This window comes from Halichoerus grypus, chromosome 11 (assembly GCF_964656455.1).
Source record: "Halichoerus grypus chromosome 11, mHalGry1.hap1.1, whole genome shotgun sequence".
NCBI classification, from domain to species: Eukaryota; Metazoa; Chordata; class Mammalia; order Carnivora; family Phocidae; genus Halichoerus; species Halichoerus grypus.
Genome location: NC_135722.1, coordinates 45,286,012 through 45,300,227, shown reverse-complemented (window position 1 = coordinate 45,300,227; position 14,216 = coordinate 45,286,012). Strand labels below are relative to the sequence as shown.

The window sequence follows — 14,216 nt, the reverse complement described above, 5'->3', positions numbered from 1 at the left end:
GTATAACACCCAGTGCTCCATGCAGAATGTGCCCTCTTTCATACCCATCACCAGGCTAACCCATCCTCCCACCCCCCGGTAGCTCTATTTTTAACAACTTGAGGAACCTCCCTACTGTTCAGAAAGGATGAATACCTACCATTTGCATCAACATGGATGGAACTGGAAGTGATTATGCTAAGTGAAATAAGTCAAGCAGAGAAAGACAATTATCATATGGTTTCACTCATATGTGGATCATAAGGAATACTGCGGAGGACCACAGTGGAAGGGAGGGAAAACTGAACGGGAAGAAATCAGAGAGGGAGACAAACCATGAGAGACTCTGGACTCCGGGAAACAAACAGGGTTACAAAAGGGAGGAGGGTGGGGGAATGAGGTAACTGGGTGATGGGTATTAAGGAGGGCATGTGTTGTGATGAGCACTGGGTGTTATATGCAACTAATGAATCATTGAACACTACATCAAAAACTTATGATGTACTTATATGTTGGCTAACTGAACATAATAAAAAAAGTAAAATAAAAATAGAAAATAAATAAATAAATAAATAAAAATAGCCATCCCTGTCTTTCTCTGCCTATGTTCCAATGAATTTTTCCTTGTCTTTTTTTAAGATTGATTGATGGATGGATTGATTTAAAAGAGAGAGAGTGGGGGGAGGAGCAAAGGGAGAGAATCTTCAAGCAAATTCCCCACTGAGTGCAGAGCCCGACACAGGGCTTGATCTCACAACCTATGAGGTCATCACCTGAGCTGAAACCAAGAGCCAGATGCTTAACCAACTGAGCCACCCAGGCACCTCTTTCCTTGCCTTTTTGTAACGCTTATTTGAACTAAACTCCTTGAGGGCTGTACCATGTATTGAATTGCTAGCATGGTTTATATTCAATAAATATTTGTTGAAACTGAGCTGAGCTAGAAGATCAAATTAGAAAGGGAATTCTGAGGGGTGCCTGGGTGGCTCAGACGTTAAGCATCTGCCTTCGGCTCAGGTCATGGTCCCTGGGATCGAGACCCGCATTGGAATCCCTGCTCAGCAGGAAGCCTGCTTCTCCCTCCCCCACTCCCCCTGCTTGTGTTCCCTCTCTCACTGTGTCTCTCTCTCTGTCAAATAAGTAAAATCTTAAAAAAAAAAAAGAAAGGGAATTCTGAGATAGTTAATAGAAGAGAGAAAAAATAGAGACCTGTCCCCATGTCCCCCTCAAAGCCAGCCTGCCCTCAAGAATGACATTAAAGAGGAAGTTGCAGTGTCCCCAGGCTTGGCCCACCCCAAGGGCTCACAACAGTCTCCAGCCACACAAATCCTACCACAATGTTCAGAGGCATAGCCTTGACCTGGTGGAAAGCAGACATGACAACTGTCCAAGCTACAGGTCACTGGGGTGCAGAGGGGTTGAGATGTTAATGCCAGAAGTGGGCAACCCAGACACTTGCGCTCCCCGCTCTCATGCCTCACTCTCAGGGCAGGGACTTCCTGAATATGTCTCCCCTTGGAGGAGGGATAGGGAGAATCAGCCATGACATTGGGCTCCAATGAACAGCACCAAGATGGATATTTGTGCAAAGATTATAGAGGTCATGAAAGGTCTTCCATCCCACTATGCACGTACCTCAACATCCCTCTGCTTTCAGCTTTCCTACTTCCATTGGTGTGGCATAAAGAAGGCCCAGTTGTCAGCTGCTGGGTACTGCTTGTACTCCTGCCTCCATAGGAGCCCAGCTTTTCTACAGAACAGGGAGAGTAGTGGGCCACCCTCCCCTCCACTTCTTAAGGAATGAATTCCCAATGATTTTGGAATTTGCTTTGAGGCATGGAGCTTCTTAATATTGACTTGGGTGGGAGGTAGGACAAGAGGAAGTGAACAGAGTCAAGAGCTGGCCCTGGACCTCAGCCCTAGAGATCCAACATGGACACCAGGCTCAAGTATACTCTGTCTGACACTTGGGAGTTTACCATCACCACCACCATCACTACCCCATGACCACTGCTACCACTGGTTAGGGAAAAGGAAAAACAAAAATCTTTTCACAATTAGCTCCTACACATGAACTTGGAGGCTTGTGAGGTCACCCATAGACCTACCATTACCAGTGACTGATACAATGGTATTTCAAGTAGATTGTGGTTCACTGCATAAGTTTGAATGGTCACCATTTAATTCCACTAAAACCCCATCAATAATCAGGGCTTTATAAGAACTCCTGACAAATAATGATAGCTTACTATTATGGGTTGAATTGTGCCACCCCAAAATTCACATGTTGAAGTCCTAACACCCAAGTACTGCAGAATGTGACCATATTTGGAAATAGGGTTGTTGCAGATGTAATTAGTTAAGATGAGGTCACTAGGGTGGGCCCTAATCCAATGACTGGTATCCTTATTAAAAAAAAAAAAAAGGAAATTTGGACACAGAGACACACATGCAGGGAGAGCACCATGTAAAGAGACATAGGGAAAACATGACCATCTACAAGCCAATGTGTAAGGCCTGAACACCTCCTTCCCCCACAGATTGCAGAAAGAACCAATCCCACAGACATCTTGATTTTGAACTTCTAGCCTCCAGAACTGTGAGGCAAAATATTTCTGTTGTTTAAGCCATTCACTTTGTGATACTTTATTATGGCAGTCCTAATAAACTAATACATTTACCACTTAAAAATTCTCACTATAAATCATGATCACTAATTTCAGTTAATCCTTAAAGCAACCCAATGAGTTAGGTACTTTTATTATCTTCATTTTCTAAATGAGGACTCTAAGACTATGAAAGATTAAAAAATTTGCCCAGGTTATTAAGTTGCAGAGCCAAGATTTGACCTCTGCTGCCTAAGTCTGAAATCCCTGTTATTTTCTATACCATCCATCACTGCCTCAGACAGAAGGGATATCCTCGTGAATAACACTAACCTGTGTCCCAGGCTTAAGTGAGCTATGCCTGGTTATTTTACTGTCTGTGTGAACACACTCAATTCACTGTTGTCAACACAATGGGCTTCCTGCCATGCCACACAGGATAGACAACACTTGGCAGCTCCCAGATGGCCACTCGGGAGCCAGGATAGCCAACAGGCCAGTAAGGGCTGACAGTTGAAGCCCAGTTGGCAGAGGAGACCAGAGGGTATGGCCAATATTCATGTACCTGACAGGCTCCTTCACAGTTCTACAGAGTGAGTGGCACTGGGCACTAAGAGAAGCCCATGAGAATCTAGGATAAGCAGGAAAAAGATGGGCAGTTATGTGAAATTGAGCCTGGAGAGGAACAAGGACAAGACAGGGGCAGAAATGCAAGATCTGAAACCCATAAAGACCAAGAAGGCTTCAATTCAAGGTCAAAGGGACCCCAGGGCTGGTCAGAAGGTGGGCTGGGGAGTGGCCACAGGAGCCCCTCAGGGAAGATGCTGCCCAAGGTCAGAAGTAACTGGTCTCTGAAGCTGATTCCCATGGTTCTGACTTTAGTGGGAACAAGAGAGAGAAGAGAAGAGGCTTCTTGCCCAACCACCAGAAAAATAAGTACCCTCATGCAAATGAAGCAAATGGGAAACATCTTGTGCCAGGCAGTTCACCCACCTGTCGACTTAGAGCTATTCTGGCTTTCATTTGGTGTTCCCCTGCCCCTATTATTTCTAATTCGAGTCCAAGAATCATGAAAGGCCTTTAACAGCTCTGGGCACAACATCCCTTCCTCTTTTCTTTTCTGATTCCAGGCCCTCACTTCCTACCAGATAGTGTACCAACAGGCCCAGCAGATGTGCCCCAGTCACTTCCTGAGTGTTTCCTAGCAACTATCAGCCAGCCACCATTGCTTCCCCAAGTGTCTGGGGTCTCAGATATGAGCTTCTGGGCTCACCAGATGGGACTAAGGCTGGCCTTCAGGAAGTTGGTAGCAGGGGACTTGCTTCCCCTCTGCTCACCCATCTTTACACCGTTCCAGGATTTTCTCAAGTGTGCACGCTTACCTTTGGTGGGACATGGATAAGCACTTTAAATGTCATTAGTTGTATATTCTAATCTAATACGCATTTTGAAAAAAAACAAAATTTCAGAATCCCATATTAGGTTGAGCTTATAGAAGAGAGAGAAAATATGTTCTATTCAATCCATTCTGATTGATTAGTAGCTGCCTGGAGGAGCATTATGTTGAGAAGGATTCTGAAGAAGCACCTGGGATCAGCAAGAAAGATCCATGATCAATCATTGGACAAAAGTATGGACATGGGGAGTGGAGCATAGATGCCACACATTTGCTACTTCTGGCCTGTGGCTTCCCTAGTGTTTGTGGCCACCCTCTGTACCACGGCCTGACCCCACGCTGGTCAGCACCGTGGAGCTAGGAGCCAAGCTGGATACCTGAGCCAGCTCAGCCTCCTTGGCATCATAGTGTGGCACAGGGACTGGCACATAGCGGGCAACCATATTTGCGTGTTGATCTGTCAGACTTTGTGAAGAGCATCTCAACTGGCAGAGTCTAGAAATGTGCATCCTAAGCTGGGGTTCCTTTCAACCTCCCCACACACAAGGGGGAGCAGCATAAGTAGCAGCATAGTTCTTACAGCCCCTTGGGATAACAATTTAACGATGTCACGAGAGCCATAAAGAAATTCCTAGAAATTGACCCAGTAATAGCATCCTTATGAAGTTGTGATAAGGAAACATTCGAGAGATAGGGAACATATCTGTTCATGAACTTAGTAAACGTGCTAAAGATGTGAGGGCTGCACAGAGGGGTCACTTTGCAGGCCCTCATATTCCATCTGGTCAACTCCTCCTACTTCCCCACTCTCCCTTTCCCCTTCCCACCCCTCTACCTGAGGTGGCCACAGGCTCCAAGTGCCTCTCCTGCTCTCATAAGGAGCAATTCAGTTCTCCACAACTCACTCCTGACTCCCCACCAACCCATCGGGTACCCTGTCAACATCCTTGCTCCCTACTCCATGGAAGGCTGTGCAAAGTGGTTATTCTTAGCATACTTCCATTTTCCCTCTCACTACAGAGTATTAGATAGCTGTTAGAAAACACAGCGAATTTGATCTCTACATACTAACATGATCAAAGGTGTTGGGGATTTGTCATCAAATGAAAAAACAAACAAGTTGCAGGGCAATATATAACATGTGACACCTACATGAGGTCTGGCAGGCTACATGCCCAACTCTTAGCAGTAGTTAGTTACCTGTGGGGAGGAAATAGGATGAGGTAGGGGGTGGATGGTAAAAGGGAACATTCTCTTTTTTACTCCATATAACTGGAGTAGTTTGAACTTTATTTTACAATGAAAAGTACTATGTAAGTTTTAAAAAAAGATACAGAATTCCAGCATGGGGAAAACACACCAAGCATTACCAAAACCCTATCTTCTTGGAGAAGCCAATTTTTACCCTCAGCTGGTTTGCTTTAGATTAGCTGTTCACTTATCCCCAACTTCCTCAAGAAGATGAGAAATGTGCCCCCCGCTGGAGGCATCTCTTGGAGAGCTGGCTTAATGATCTTGTGTTACTGCTGGGTAAGAGCCCTTCTCTCTCTGCTATACAGAACAGCCTTTCCAGACCACTTGCCTGCACACAGGGCACCAGGGTAGTCTGGGGGAGGCGGGGGGCTGGAAGACCCCTTCTTGAGTGGCTCTCCTTCCTCTGGTAAGAGCTGTGCTGGAAACTTGGGGTTCACCAGGACCACAAGGTCCTCTTCGATGAGGGGAGGTGAGGGGACCCTGAGCTGCAGGTGCCCTTCCTCACCCTTCTCGGCAGGATCGGTCAGACTTAGCCAAAGCCAACCAGAAACACTGAGTGAAAACAGGGACCTCCCAGCCTCACTTCTATCCTGTCTGGTCTCAATGCCTTCTGTCCACCATGCCCCAACTCACAGGAAATAAAGAGGATAAGTCAACAGGTTGTGGTTGTTAACCACTTTAATGGACTGGGGAGGCAAGGTCCTTGAATGTCTTCCCAGGTCAGATGGGAGTCTCCCTCCTGGAAGAAGGAAACACCTGGCAGGTTAGTGCTGGTTGTTGGCAGGAGGCCTCGGATCCTTGCCACCTGGACCTCTCCTTAGGGCTGCTTGAGTGTCATGACCTTGGGAGCCAGGGATCCAAAAGCAATCGAGCTGCATCTTTTATGACCTAGTCTCAGAAGTCACACATCACTTTGCCACATTCTGTTCACTAGGAGAAAGTCAGTGTAGTCCAGGATCAAAAGGAGGGGAATTAGGCTCCCCTCTTTGAAGAGAGAGGTATCAAAAAATTTGTGGGCACAGCTCTTACCTAACAGTCCTTGTATACGTGCAAGAGACGTGGAAATGAGACATACAAAATCCCTGCCCTCAAGGAACTTTCCACAAGGGGCGCCTGGGTGGCTCAGTTGGTTAAGCCACTGCCTTCGGCTCGGGTCCTGATCCTGGAGTCTCGGGATCGAGTCCCGCATCGGGCTCCCTGCTCAGCGGGGAGTCTGCTTCTCCCTCTGACCCTCCTCCCTCTCATGCTCTCTGTCTCTCATTCTCTCTCTCTCAAATAAATAAATAAAATCTTTAAAAAAAAAAAAAAAAAAGAAACTTTCCGCTTAACAAAGGAGACCAACATTTTACCTAAGCTGTGGGAGCACAGAGAAGGAAGTTTCTACTGGGGGAAGGGAGGCAAGTGGGAGAGGAGTCTCTGAGAGGAATAGCATTTGATATGGGCCTTAGACTGTGAGTAGGAATGTGTTAGATAAAGTGAACCCCATTCCAACCTCCTCCTTGTATTCCAGAAGCTGATAAGATAAAACTACATTTCCCAGTAAGATGCACAAAAGCAAGATTTGAAGAGGAGAATTCAGGCATGGGCTAAGCTCCCATCCCTTCTGCCATTTCTGCTCACAAATCTGCCATGGGAGTGTTTGCTTTTTCTGAGACGTCCGTGGCAGTGGCCCCAGTGTTCAGACACAGGCTCGTGGGTATCCAGAGAAAAAGTGCTCATGAGATCGTGGCTGGTGAGGATGGTTCTGGGGTGGCAGCTGTGCCAAGTGACGACGGGTGACTTCCTGAGGGTAAAAAATGCTCAGGCCTCGCAGAGCCTCTTCTAGAGCTGGGGTACAAGGACTCAGAGTGCGTGGACAGCTTCCTTAAACTTTCCCTCCAGTGTCCCCTCCTTCTGGCTACCTCAACTTCAACTTTTCTCTGTCCTTAGGCAAGTGAGGGGTCACCCTGTTGCAAGCGCTCAGAGGTCATCTTAATCAGGAAAGGGCCAGGATCTTGAGCCTTCACTGCAACTGAGAGGGAAGCCATTTCATTTTAACAACTAATTACTCCATAAAATCCACAAAATGACAACAAAAAAATTAATCTGGCCCTCTCCAGACTTTTACTGTTTCCTTCACTGAACCCACCCACATACCCACGGGCAAAGCTGTCAGCCATATGAGGTGTTGCTGGCTTCGTTTAAGAGATAAAGATGGGAACCTGAGAAAGTTTATAAACTCAGCAGTGCTGGGAAGCCAGCTTTGCTTCACTGGTATCTGCCTGTGGTTTCTGGGCTGAGATATGCAGGTTGCACAGACTCATCTGCCGCCCGCCCCGGGCTGCGAAGACACTGACTTGGGCAGAGCTCTAGCTGCTTATCTTCAATCTTTAATGCATCAGCATCACATGGCAGCCTCCCCCATCTCTCACTCGCCCAGCACCACCTCCTACATACACACCACCCCAGACACTCTTTGGAGACTGACATCTCCACCCTCACTTGGTAAATATTTATAGCTTAAGAGACGGCAGGCTGGAAAGCACACAACAACCATGGATCCCACCCTCAGTGGGACTTGCCTGGTGTCCGTCTGGCTTGTAACCTCTCTGAGTGCAGGGCAAGGCAAGGGTATCGCCTGGGGAAGAGGCGATAAACATACACTTCTTGGCTGAGGCCCTAATTGACAGAATCTTGAAACCAGAAGCCTAGATTTCCTGCATAGCCCACGAGCCTTGGATCTCCATGGGTGCACACCCTCGATGGAAGACAAGCATGAGGATGAAATTAATTTGACATTTGGAAGATGACTCTTTCTTTTCTTTTGTTAATTTAAATTCAATTTAATTAACATATAGTGTATTATTAGTTTCAGAGGTAACTTAGTGTTTCATCAGTTGCATATAACACCCAGTGCTCATTACATCAAGTGCCCTCCTTAATGCCCATCACCCAGTTACCCCATTCCCCCACCCAATGCCCCTCCGGCAACCCTCAGTTTGTTTCCTATAGTTAAGAGTCTCTTGTGGTTTGTCTCCTCTCTGTTTTTGTCTTATTTTTCCTTCCCTTCCCCTATGTTCATCTGTTTTGTTCTTAAATTCCACATATGAGTGAAATCATATGGTGTTTGTCTTTCTCTGACCAACTTATTTCACTTGGCATAATACCCTCTAGTTCCATCCATGTTGTTGCAAATGGCAAGATTTCATTCTTTTTATTGGCTGAGTAGTATTCCTGTGTGTGTGTGTGTGTGTGTGTGTGTGTGTGTGTGTGTATCACATCTTCTTTATCCATAAAATGCCTCTTTCTTGAACAGCAGCAATAAAAGGGGGGGGTCCAAAAAAAGACCCCCTCATGCAGCTTCTAAACATTTTCTAGGTCCTGGACCCCTTTCAGAATATGGTTAAAGCTCTGAGTACCCTCCCCCAGGAAAATGCATGCAAGTACATACACACAACACTGTGCATGTAATAACTTCAGAGATTGAAAGATAAATTAGACCCAGGCCTTTACCTTCCAGAAGCTAACAGTCTTACAGAGAAGGTAAACAACAAAGAAAAAAGCACATAAATATAGATGAGAACATGACCAGTGCTCTGAAGGACTGCGGTGTGTAAGGACTTTGAGAGTTTCTGAGGGAGAGATCACGCTGTAAGGTAAAGGGCCAAGCAGAACGGGAAGGAACCAGTCCCAGCTGCTCCTCATGTGTACTCCAGATGCCCGCTGAGGGCCTCCGCTCCTTGATGTCCAAGTGAGGTGGGCTTGGACTTCTGAATCCCATGGACTAGGGAGTTCCACACCCTCTCCAGTATTTCTGCTGGCTCCCTGTGGGGACCTTGGTCTCCTGGCCCTTCTACCTCTCAAAATTCTGGCTTCCTCACACACCACTTCTGTCCTCATACTACATCCTCCCCAACATGAAATTCAGTCACTTCTTTGGTTTCCACACACAAAAAAATCAATCACACCACAAGTTTTATAAACTATGAGAAAGGGGGTCCTGTAAAGGGGTCATGTTATACAGCACCTGGCCTTCAGTCATCCATTGAGTTCCTCTGCCTTCTCTCCACACTTTTGTCCCTTTCTTCCTGTCTTTCAGGGGCAACTCTTAAAGTTCCTGAGCCTTAGTGTCCCCTGACATGTAGGCCCCAGGAAGGATGAGGTGACAGTTGGTGGGGAGAGGAACCACACCCTCTCCAAGCACTTATCAAAGTATCCTTCCAACACACACACACACAGTGCTTTCTCCAAGAGCAATTCAGCAATTGAAGTCTCTCCATCCATCCCACTTGTACTGGTTAGTTGAAGAGAACAAAATCCACTCCAGCTAGATTAAGTGAGAAAGGATTTATGGCAGGATATTGTCTTATAGAACTACTAGGAGGAATTTAGAAAGGACTTCGGGTGGAGCTTTCAGAAAAGCCTCCCAAAGAAGATCTGGGCCACCGAGGAAGCTGCTCACTCCAGAACCAGTGCTGCCCCTGCCACAAGGCCACCAGCATCCCTGAGGCTAGTGACAGGACACTAGGATGTCTCTTCATGCTGCCAGAGAAAGCTCAGGCAGTCCCTCCACGGCAGTGCCAGCAGAAGCAGCAGGAACAGCAGAGGTATGGTCTCTGCCTGGCTTCCACCCAGCTCTCCCAGTGCATCTGATAGTTGGGCCTTACTTACCTTACTTACCTCCGTATCCCTGATTGCACAGGAGTCTGGGAAATGTGGTTTTTAGCTTTCCAGCCTTTGCAGTACTGGAATTCTTACTTGAATTCTCTCTCTCTCTTGCCCTCTCAGCTTGGTGGCTTGCATGCTGCCATGTTGGAGAGGCCCACATGGCAAGGAACTGAGGGAGGCCTCAGCCAACAGCTAGGAAGAAACAGCTAGAAGAAACTTATATGCCAATAGACATACAAGCAAGCTTAAGATGAAGATCTTTCTTCAGTCAGGCCTTGAGATGACTATACCCCAGGTGAAACCTTGATTCCAGACTGTGAGAGACCCTGAAACAGAGAACCCAAGTAAGCTGTGCCTGGATTCCTCACCTACAGAAACAGGAAAAAAATAAATATTGTTGTTTTAAGCCACTAAGTTTTGGGAAAATTCGTTATGTTGCAATAGATAACTAATATAGTTCCCTTCACAGTATCATGGGTTCCATTTCTGGGCCAGCTTGCTCTGTGAGTGAAGAGAAGAAAGGAACATGCTCTCTTTTGCATCCTACCCTGAGGTCTGATTTTCCATCCAAGGGAAGATATTTGAGAGTCTATCACAGTCAGGATCTACTGGGCCTACCCACCAGGTGCACACTCTGGCCTGAGCACTCATCTTTGTGATGTGGGCCACACACATTTCTGTGCCCTTCACCACACAGCTGTCTCCCTCACTCAGACACAGAAGCTGTGATGCCAGGCTCCCCTTCTCCTTGGCACCAGGGAGAGCCAGGACTGGGGTGAGGCAAGGGAGGTGCCCAGGGGGCAAAATTGTAGGAGATATTCCCTCTCTGACTTATGCAAATCTGGGATTGGCACCTGCAAGTGAGTGTCTCTTTAAATTTTGTGCCCTCAGTACCTCATTTACTTCATCTTAGTTCCGGCCCGCTCCCAAGGCAGACCTTCCCTGCATAGCCCCGGCCTTGACAGTCCCGGAAACAGGTCCTGGCCAGCACAATAGTCAGATTTCCTGCCACCTCCAGCTTGATTCCTGGGCCAGATGTCAGAGGGGCTCTCTGAGAGCCAACCCTTCTACACCAGCATTCCATAATTTAGGAGTCTTCAGCAGATGTATTTAAATCCTTCTGTCCTGATGTCTCCATGAGGGATAATGGTCTTTTGTCTTTTGTAGTAAGGAGCTTCTTTCTCCTTTTTCACACCAATGGCCAATAACAGAGATAGAATATGGCTAAGGTCACCTCACTTCCCACTAACTTGCTCTCAAGGGAGAAAAAAGAAGATAAGCACTACAGTAAAAATAGATAAATTCAACAACATCAAAATTTAGAACTTCTGTGCATCAAAGGACACAATCAACAAAGTGAAAAGGCAACACACAGAATGGAAGAAAATATTTGTAAATCATATATCTGATACAGAATTAATATCCAGAATATATAAAGAACTCATACGAATCAATAACAGTAAGCTGATTGTAGAAATGGGCAAAGGGCTTGAGGAGACATTTCTCCAAAGAAGATATACAAATGCTAATAATCAGATGTAAAGATGGTCAACATTACTAATCATTAGCGAAATACAAATCAGAACCACAATGAGATACCACCTCACACCCACACACCCACTAGGATGCCTCCTATCAAAAGAAAGAAAGAAAGAGAGAGAGAGAGAAGGAGGAAGGGAGAGAGGAAGGACAGAAAAAACAAGTGACGAGGATGTGGAGAAATTGGAACATTTGTACAATGGTGCAGCTACTGTGGAAAACAGTATGACAGTTCCTCCAAAAATTAAAAATAGAATTGCTATATGATCCAGCAATTTGCACTTCTGGGTATATACCCAAAATAACTGAGAGCAAGGTCTCAAAGAGATATTTGTACACCCATATTCATAGCAGCATTATTCACAATAGCCAAAAGGTAGAAGCAACCCAAGTGTCTATTGACAGATGAATAGATAAGCAAAGTGTGGTGTATACATACAATGGAATATTATTCAGCCTTAAAAGGAAGAAAATTCTGACACATGCTACAACATGTATGAACAGTGGCTGGAGAACATCATTCTAAGTGAAATAAAACAATCATAAAAAGACAAATATCGTTTGATTCCACTTACCCAGAGTAGTCAAATTCATAGAGACAAAATAGAATGGTGATTGCCAGGGGCTGAGGGAGGGAAGAATGGGGAGTGTAATGGGTATAGAGTTTTAGTTTTGCAAGATGAAAAGAATTCTGGAGATCGGTTGCACAACGAGATGTACTTTACTGAACTCTACACTTAGAAATAGTGAAGACGATAGATTTTGATGTTACGTGCATCTTACCACAATTAAAAATTTTACAAAAAGAAAAGCACTGTACATGAACTGCCTCCCTCTGACTTCTCTGTATCATACAATGTTTGAGCATGGCAGTTTGGACCAGAATGGCCTTTAGAATGTCCCCTGAGTCTGCAGAGCACTGTGTACTTTAGTGTAGTGAGACAACAGCTACCATTCGGGGGTGCTAGGCACTGTGATAAGTGCTTTACTTGTGGTTTCTTATTTAACCCATATGAAGATCCTAAGAGGTAGGTCTCATTATTAGAGATGAAACTCAGACTTTGACAGATTAAGTAACTTTCCTGAGGTCACAGAGCTAAAACATTACGGCCCTGGGGCCTGAACCTAGGACTAGTGGGTTCTGAGGCTGCTTGCCCAACCACTGTGTCACACTGCCTCCCTAGCACAGGTTGATTTTTCAAACGTCCACTTTGCTTCTCCTTCCTACCACAGTCAGAACCCTAGTAAAGGGGTTTTCTATCTTCCTCATTCCCACCACCACCCCCAAGAAATATACACGGATAACTTCATACCTGTTCCTCACCCTCCTCCCCAAAAAGCCCACTTAGACCCAATCACCTACAGGAGGCCACCATGGGTGTGGTAGGTGGCATGCTACCCTGGAAGGGAGGCCATGAAATTTAGAGCCAAAGAGCCCTGGTTGGAAGCCCAGCTCCACCCCTTTGTAGCTGTTTGACACTGAGCAGATGACACTCTTTCTGACTATCATTCATCATCTTTAAAATGGTAAGGAATGCTCCCCTCTCAGGGAGGTTAGATGGTATATATATATTATATATATACATATATTCTATATTTATATATAAAATCTCCCATGTCATCCAAGGTTGTCTGCTCTTTGAAATTCAAAACCATTGGCTTGAATCTCATCTTAGCTTCTGCAAAGGATGAGATCCATTTAGAGACTTATTCCTCTGTAGATTACAATTGTGTCATTTTCCGTAGAAGGCAAAGAGGCTACAATGGGCTTTGGACATTATTTTCTTCTTCTCTATTATATGTGGAAAGCTCTGAGAACTGTGCCAGCTCTGCTGTGATCACTTTGAGGACCAAGAGGCCAGTGGAGGGCTAGGAAGGAACAGTTCTCCTTATTAAAGCAGAGGCTTAACCCTTCTAGGCTTCCTACAGAAGAGTTCTGTGAGAAGTTGATCCACTCTGAGGTCTTCTGATATAGGAAACCCAAACCTACAGGCCTTAAACAACCAAGACAACTTACTGGTTCATGAAATCTTCAGTTCAGAGGTAGTATGGGTTTCTGACACAGGTTGTTCAGAGGCTCCCAATGTTTTGGGGTCTATAACTCTGCCTGAGTTTCTCACCTCCACCCACCCCCGTCAGCGTTTTCTAACCCAGCCTTTTCTGGGGGAGGTGGGGGGCTGCTGGCTACATGCTAACTCATTCACATCCAATGGGTCGATGTAGTTGTATGTCCACTCCTAAAACAACCCCAGTAACCAAGGGAGCCCCAAGGGGGTAGGGATTATGTTGATGATTAGGTCAATTAGAACCTACCCCTGAAACCAAGAGTTGATCTGATCCTAGACTTAAACCACATTGTTGCTACACACAATGAGATGGCTACCATTTATCAGTATGGATGTGGGTGTGTTGTGTTTCGTCAGTGTGTGTGAGATGTGTGTTTGTGTGTATGAGGGTGTGTTAAGTGTATGTAAACGTGTCTGTGTGAGCATGTGTGTGAGATATATGTATATGTGTGTGTGCGTGTGCGTGTGTGTGTGTGTGTGTGTTGGAAGACCATGTGCCCAGATTAAGCATCCCTTCCTTTTGGGGCCTTTCACTCTGACCTCCGCTGCTACCACCTCGCTGGCCCCTAGGGGGCACTGTGCTCCCCTTTTGACCCTACGGTCAATGTTTGTGCAAAATCCCTTTTCGCCTAAGCACAGATGATAGGTTACAAACTTTAAAAACATCTTTACTAATAAAAAAGGAGGCCAGAAAGGAAATCAATCCAGAGAGCATAAGAAACATACAGT

The 14,216-nt window shown here is 45.7% G+C and overlaps 1 long non-coding RNA gene across 1 annotated transcript in view; it reads left to right on the top strand.

Annotated features, from left to right (window-relative positions):
* Nucleotides 1–10,292, top strand: part of LOC144379439 (uncharacterized) — a 209,929-nt gene extending 199,637 nt beyond the window's left edge. Inside the window, exon 8 of the long non-coding RNA XR_013442431.1 lies at nt 10,003–10,292. This is a non-coding gene — a long non-coding RNA (uncharacterized LOC144379439). The remainder of the gene's footprint in view (nt 1–10,002) is intronic.
* Nucleotides 10,293–14,216: the final 3,924 nt, after the last annotated feature.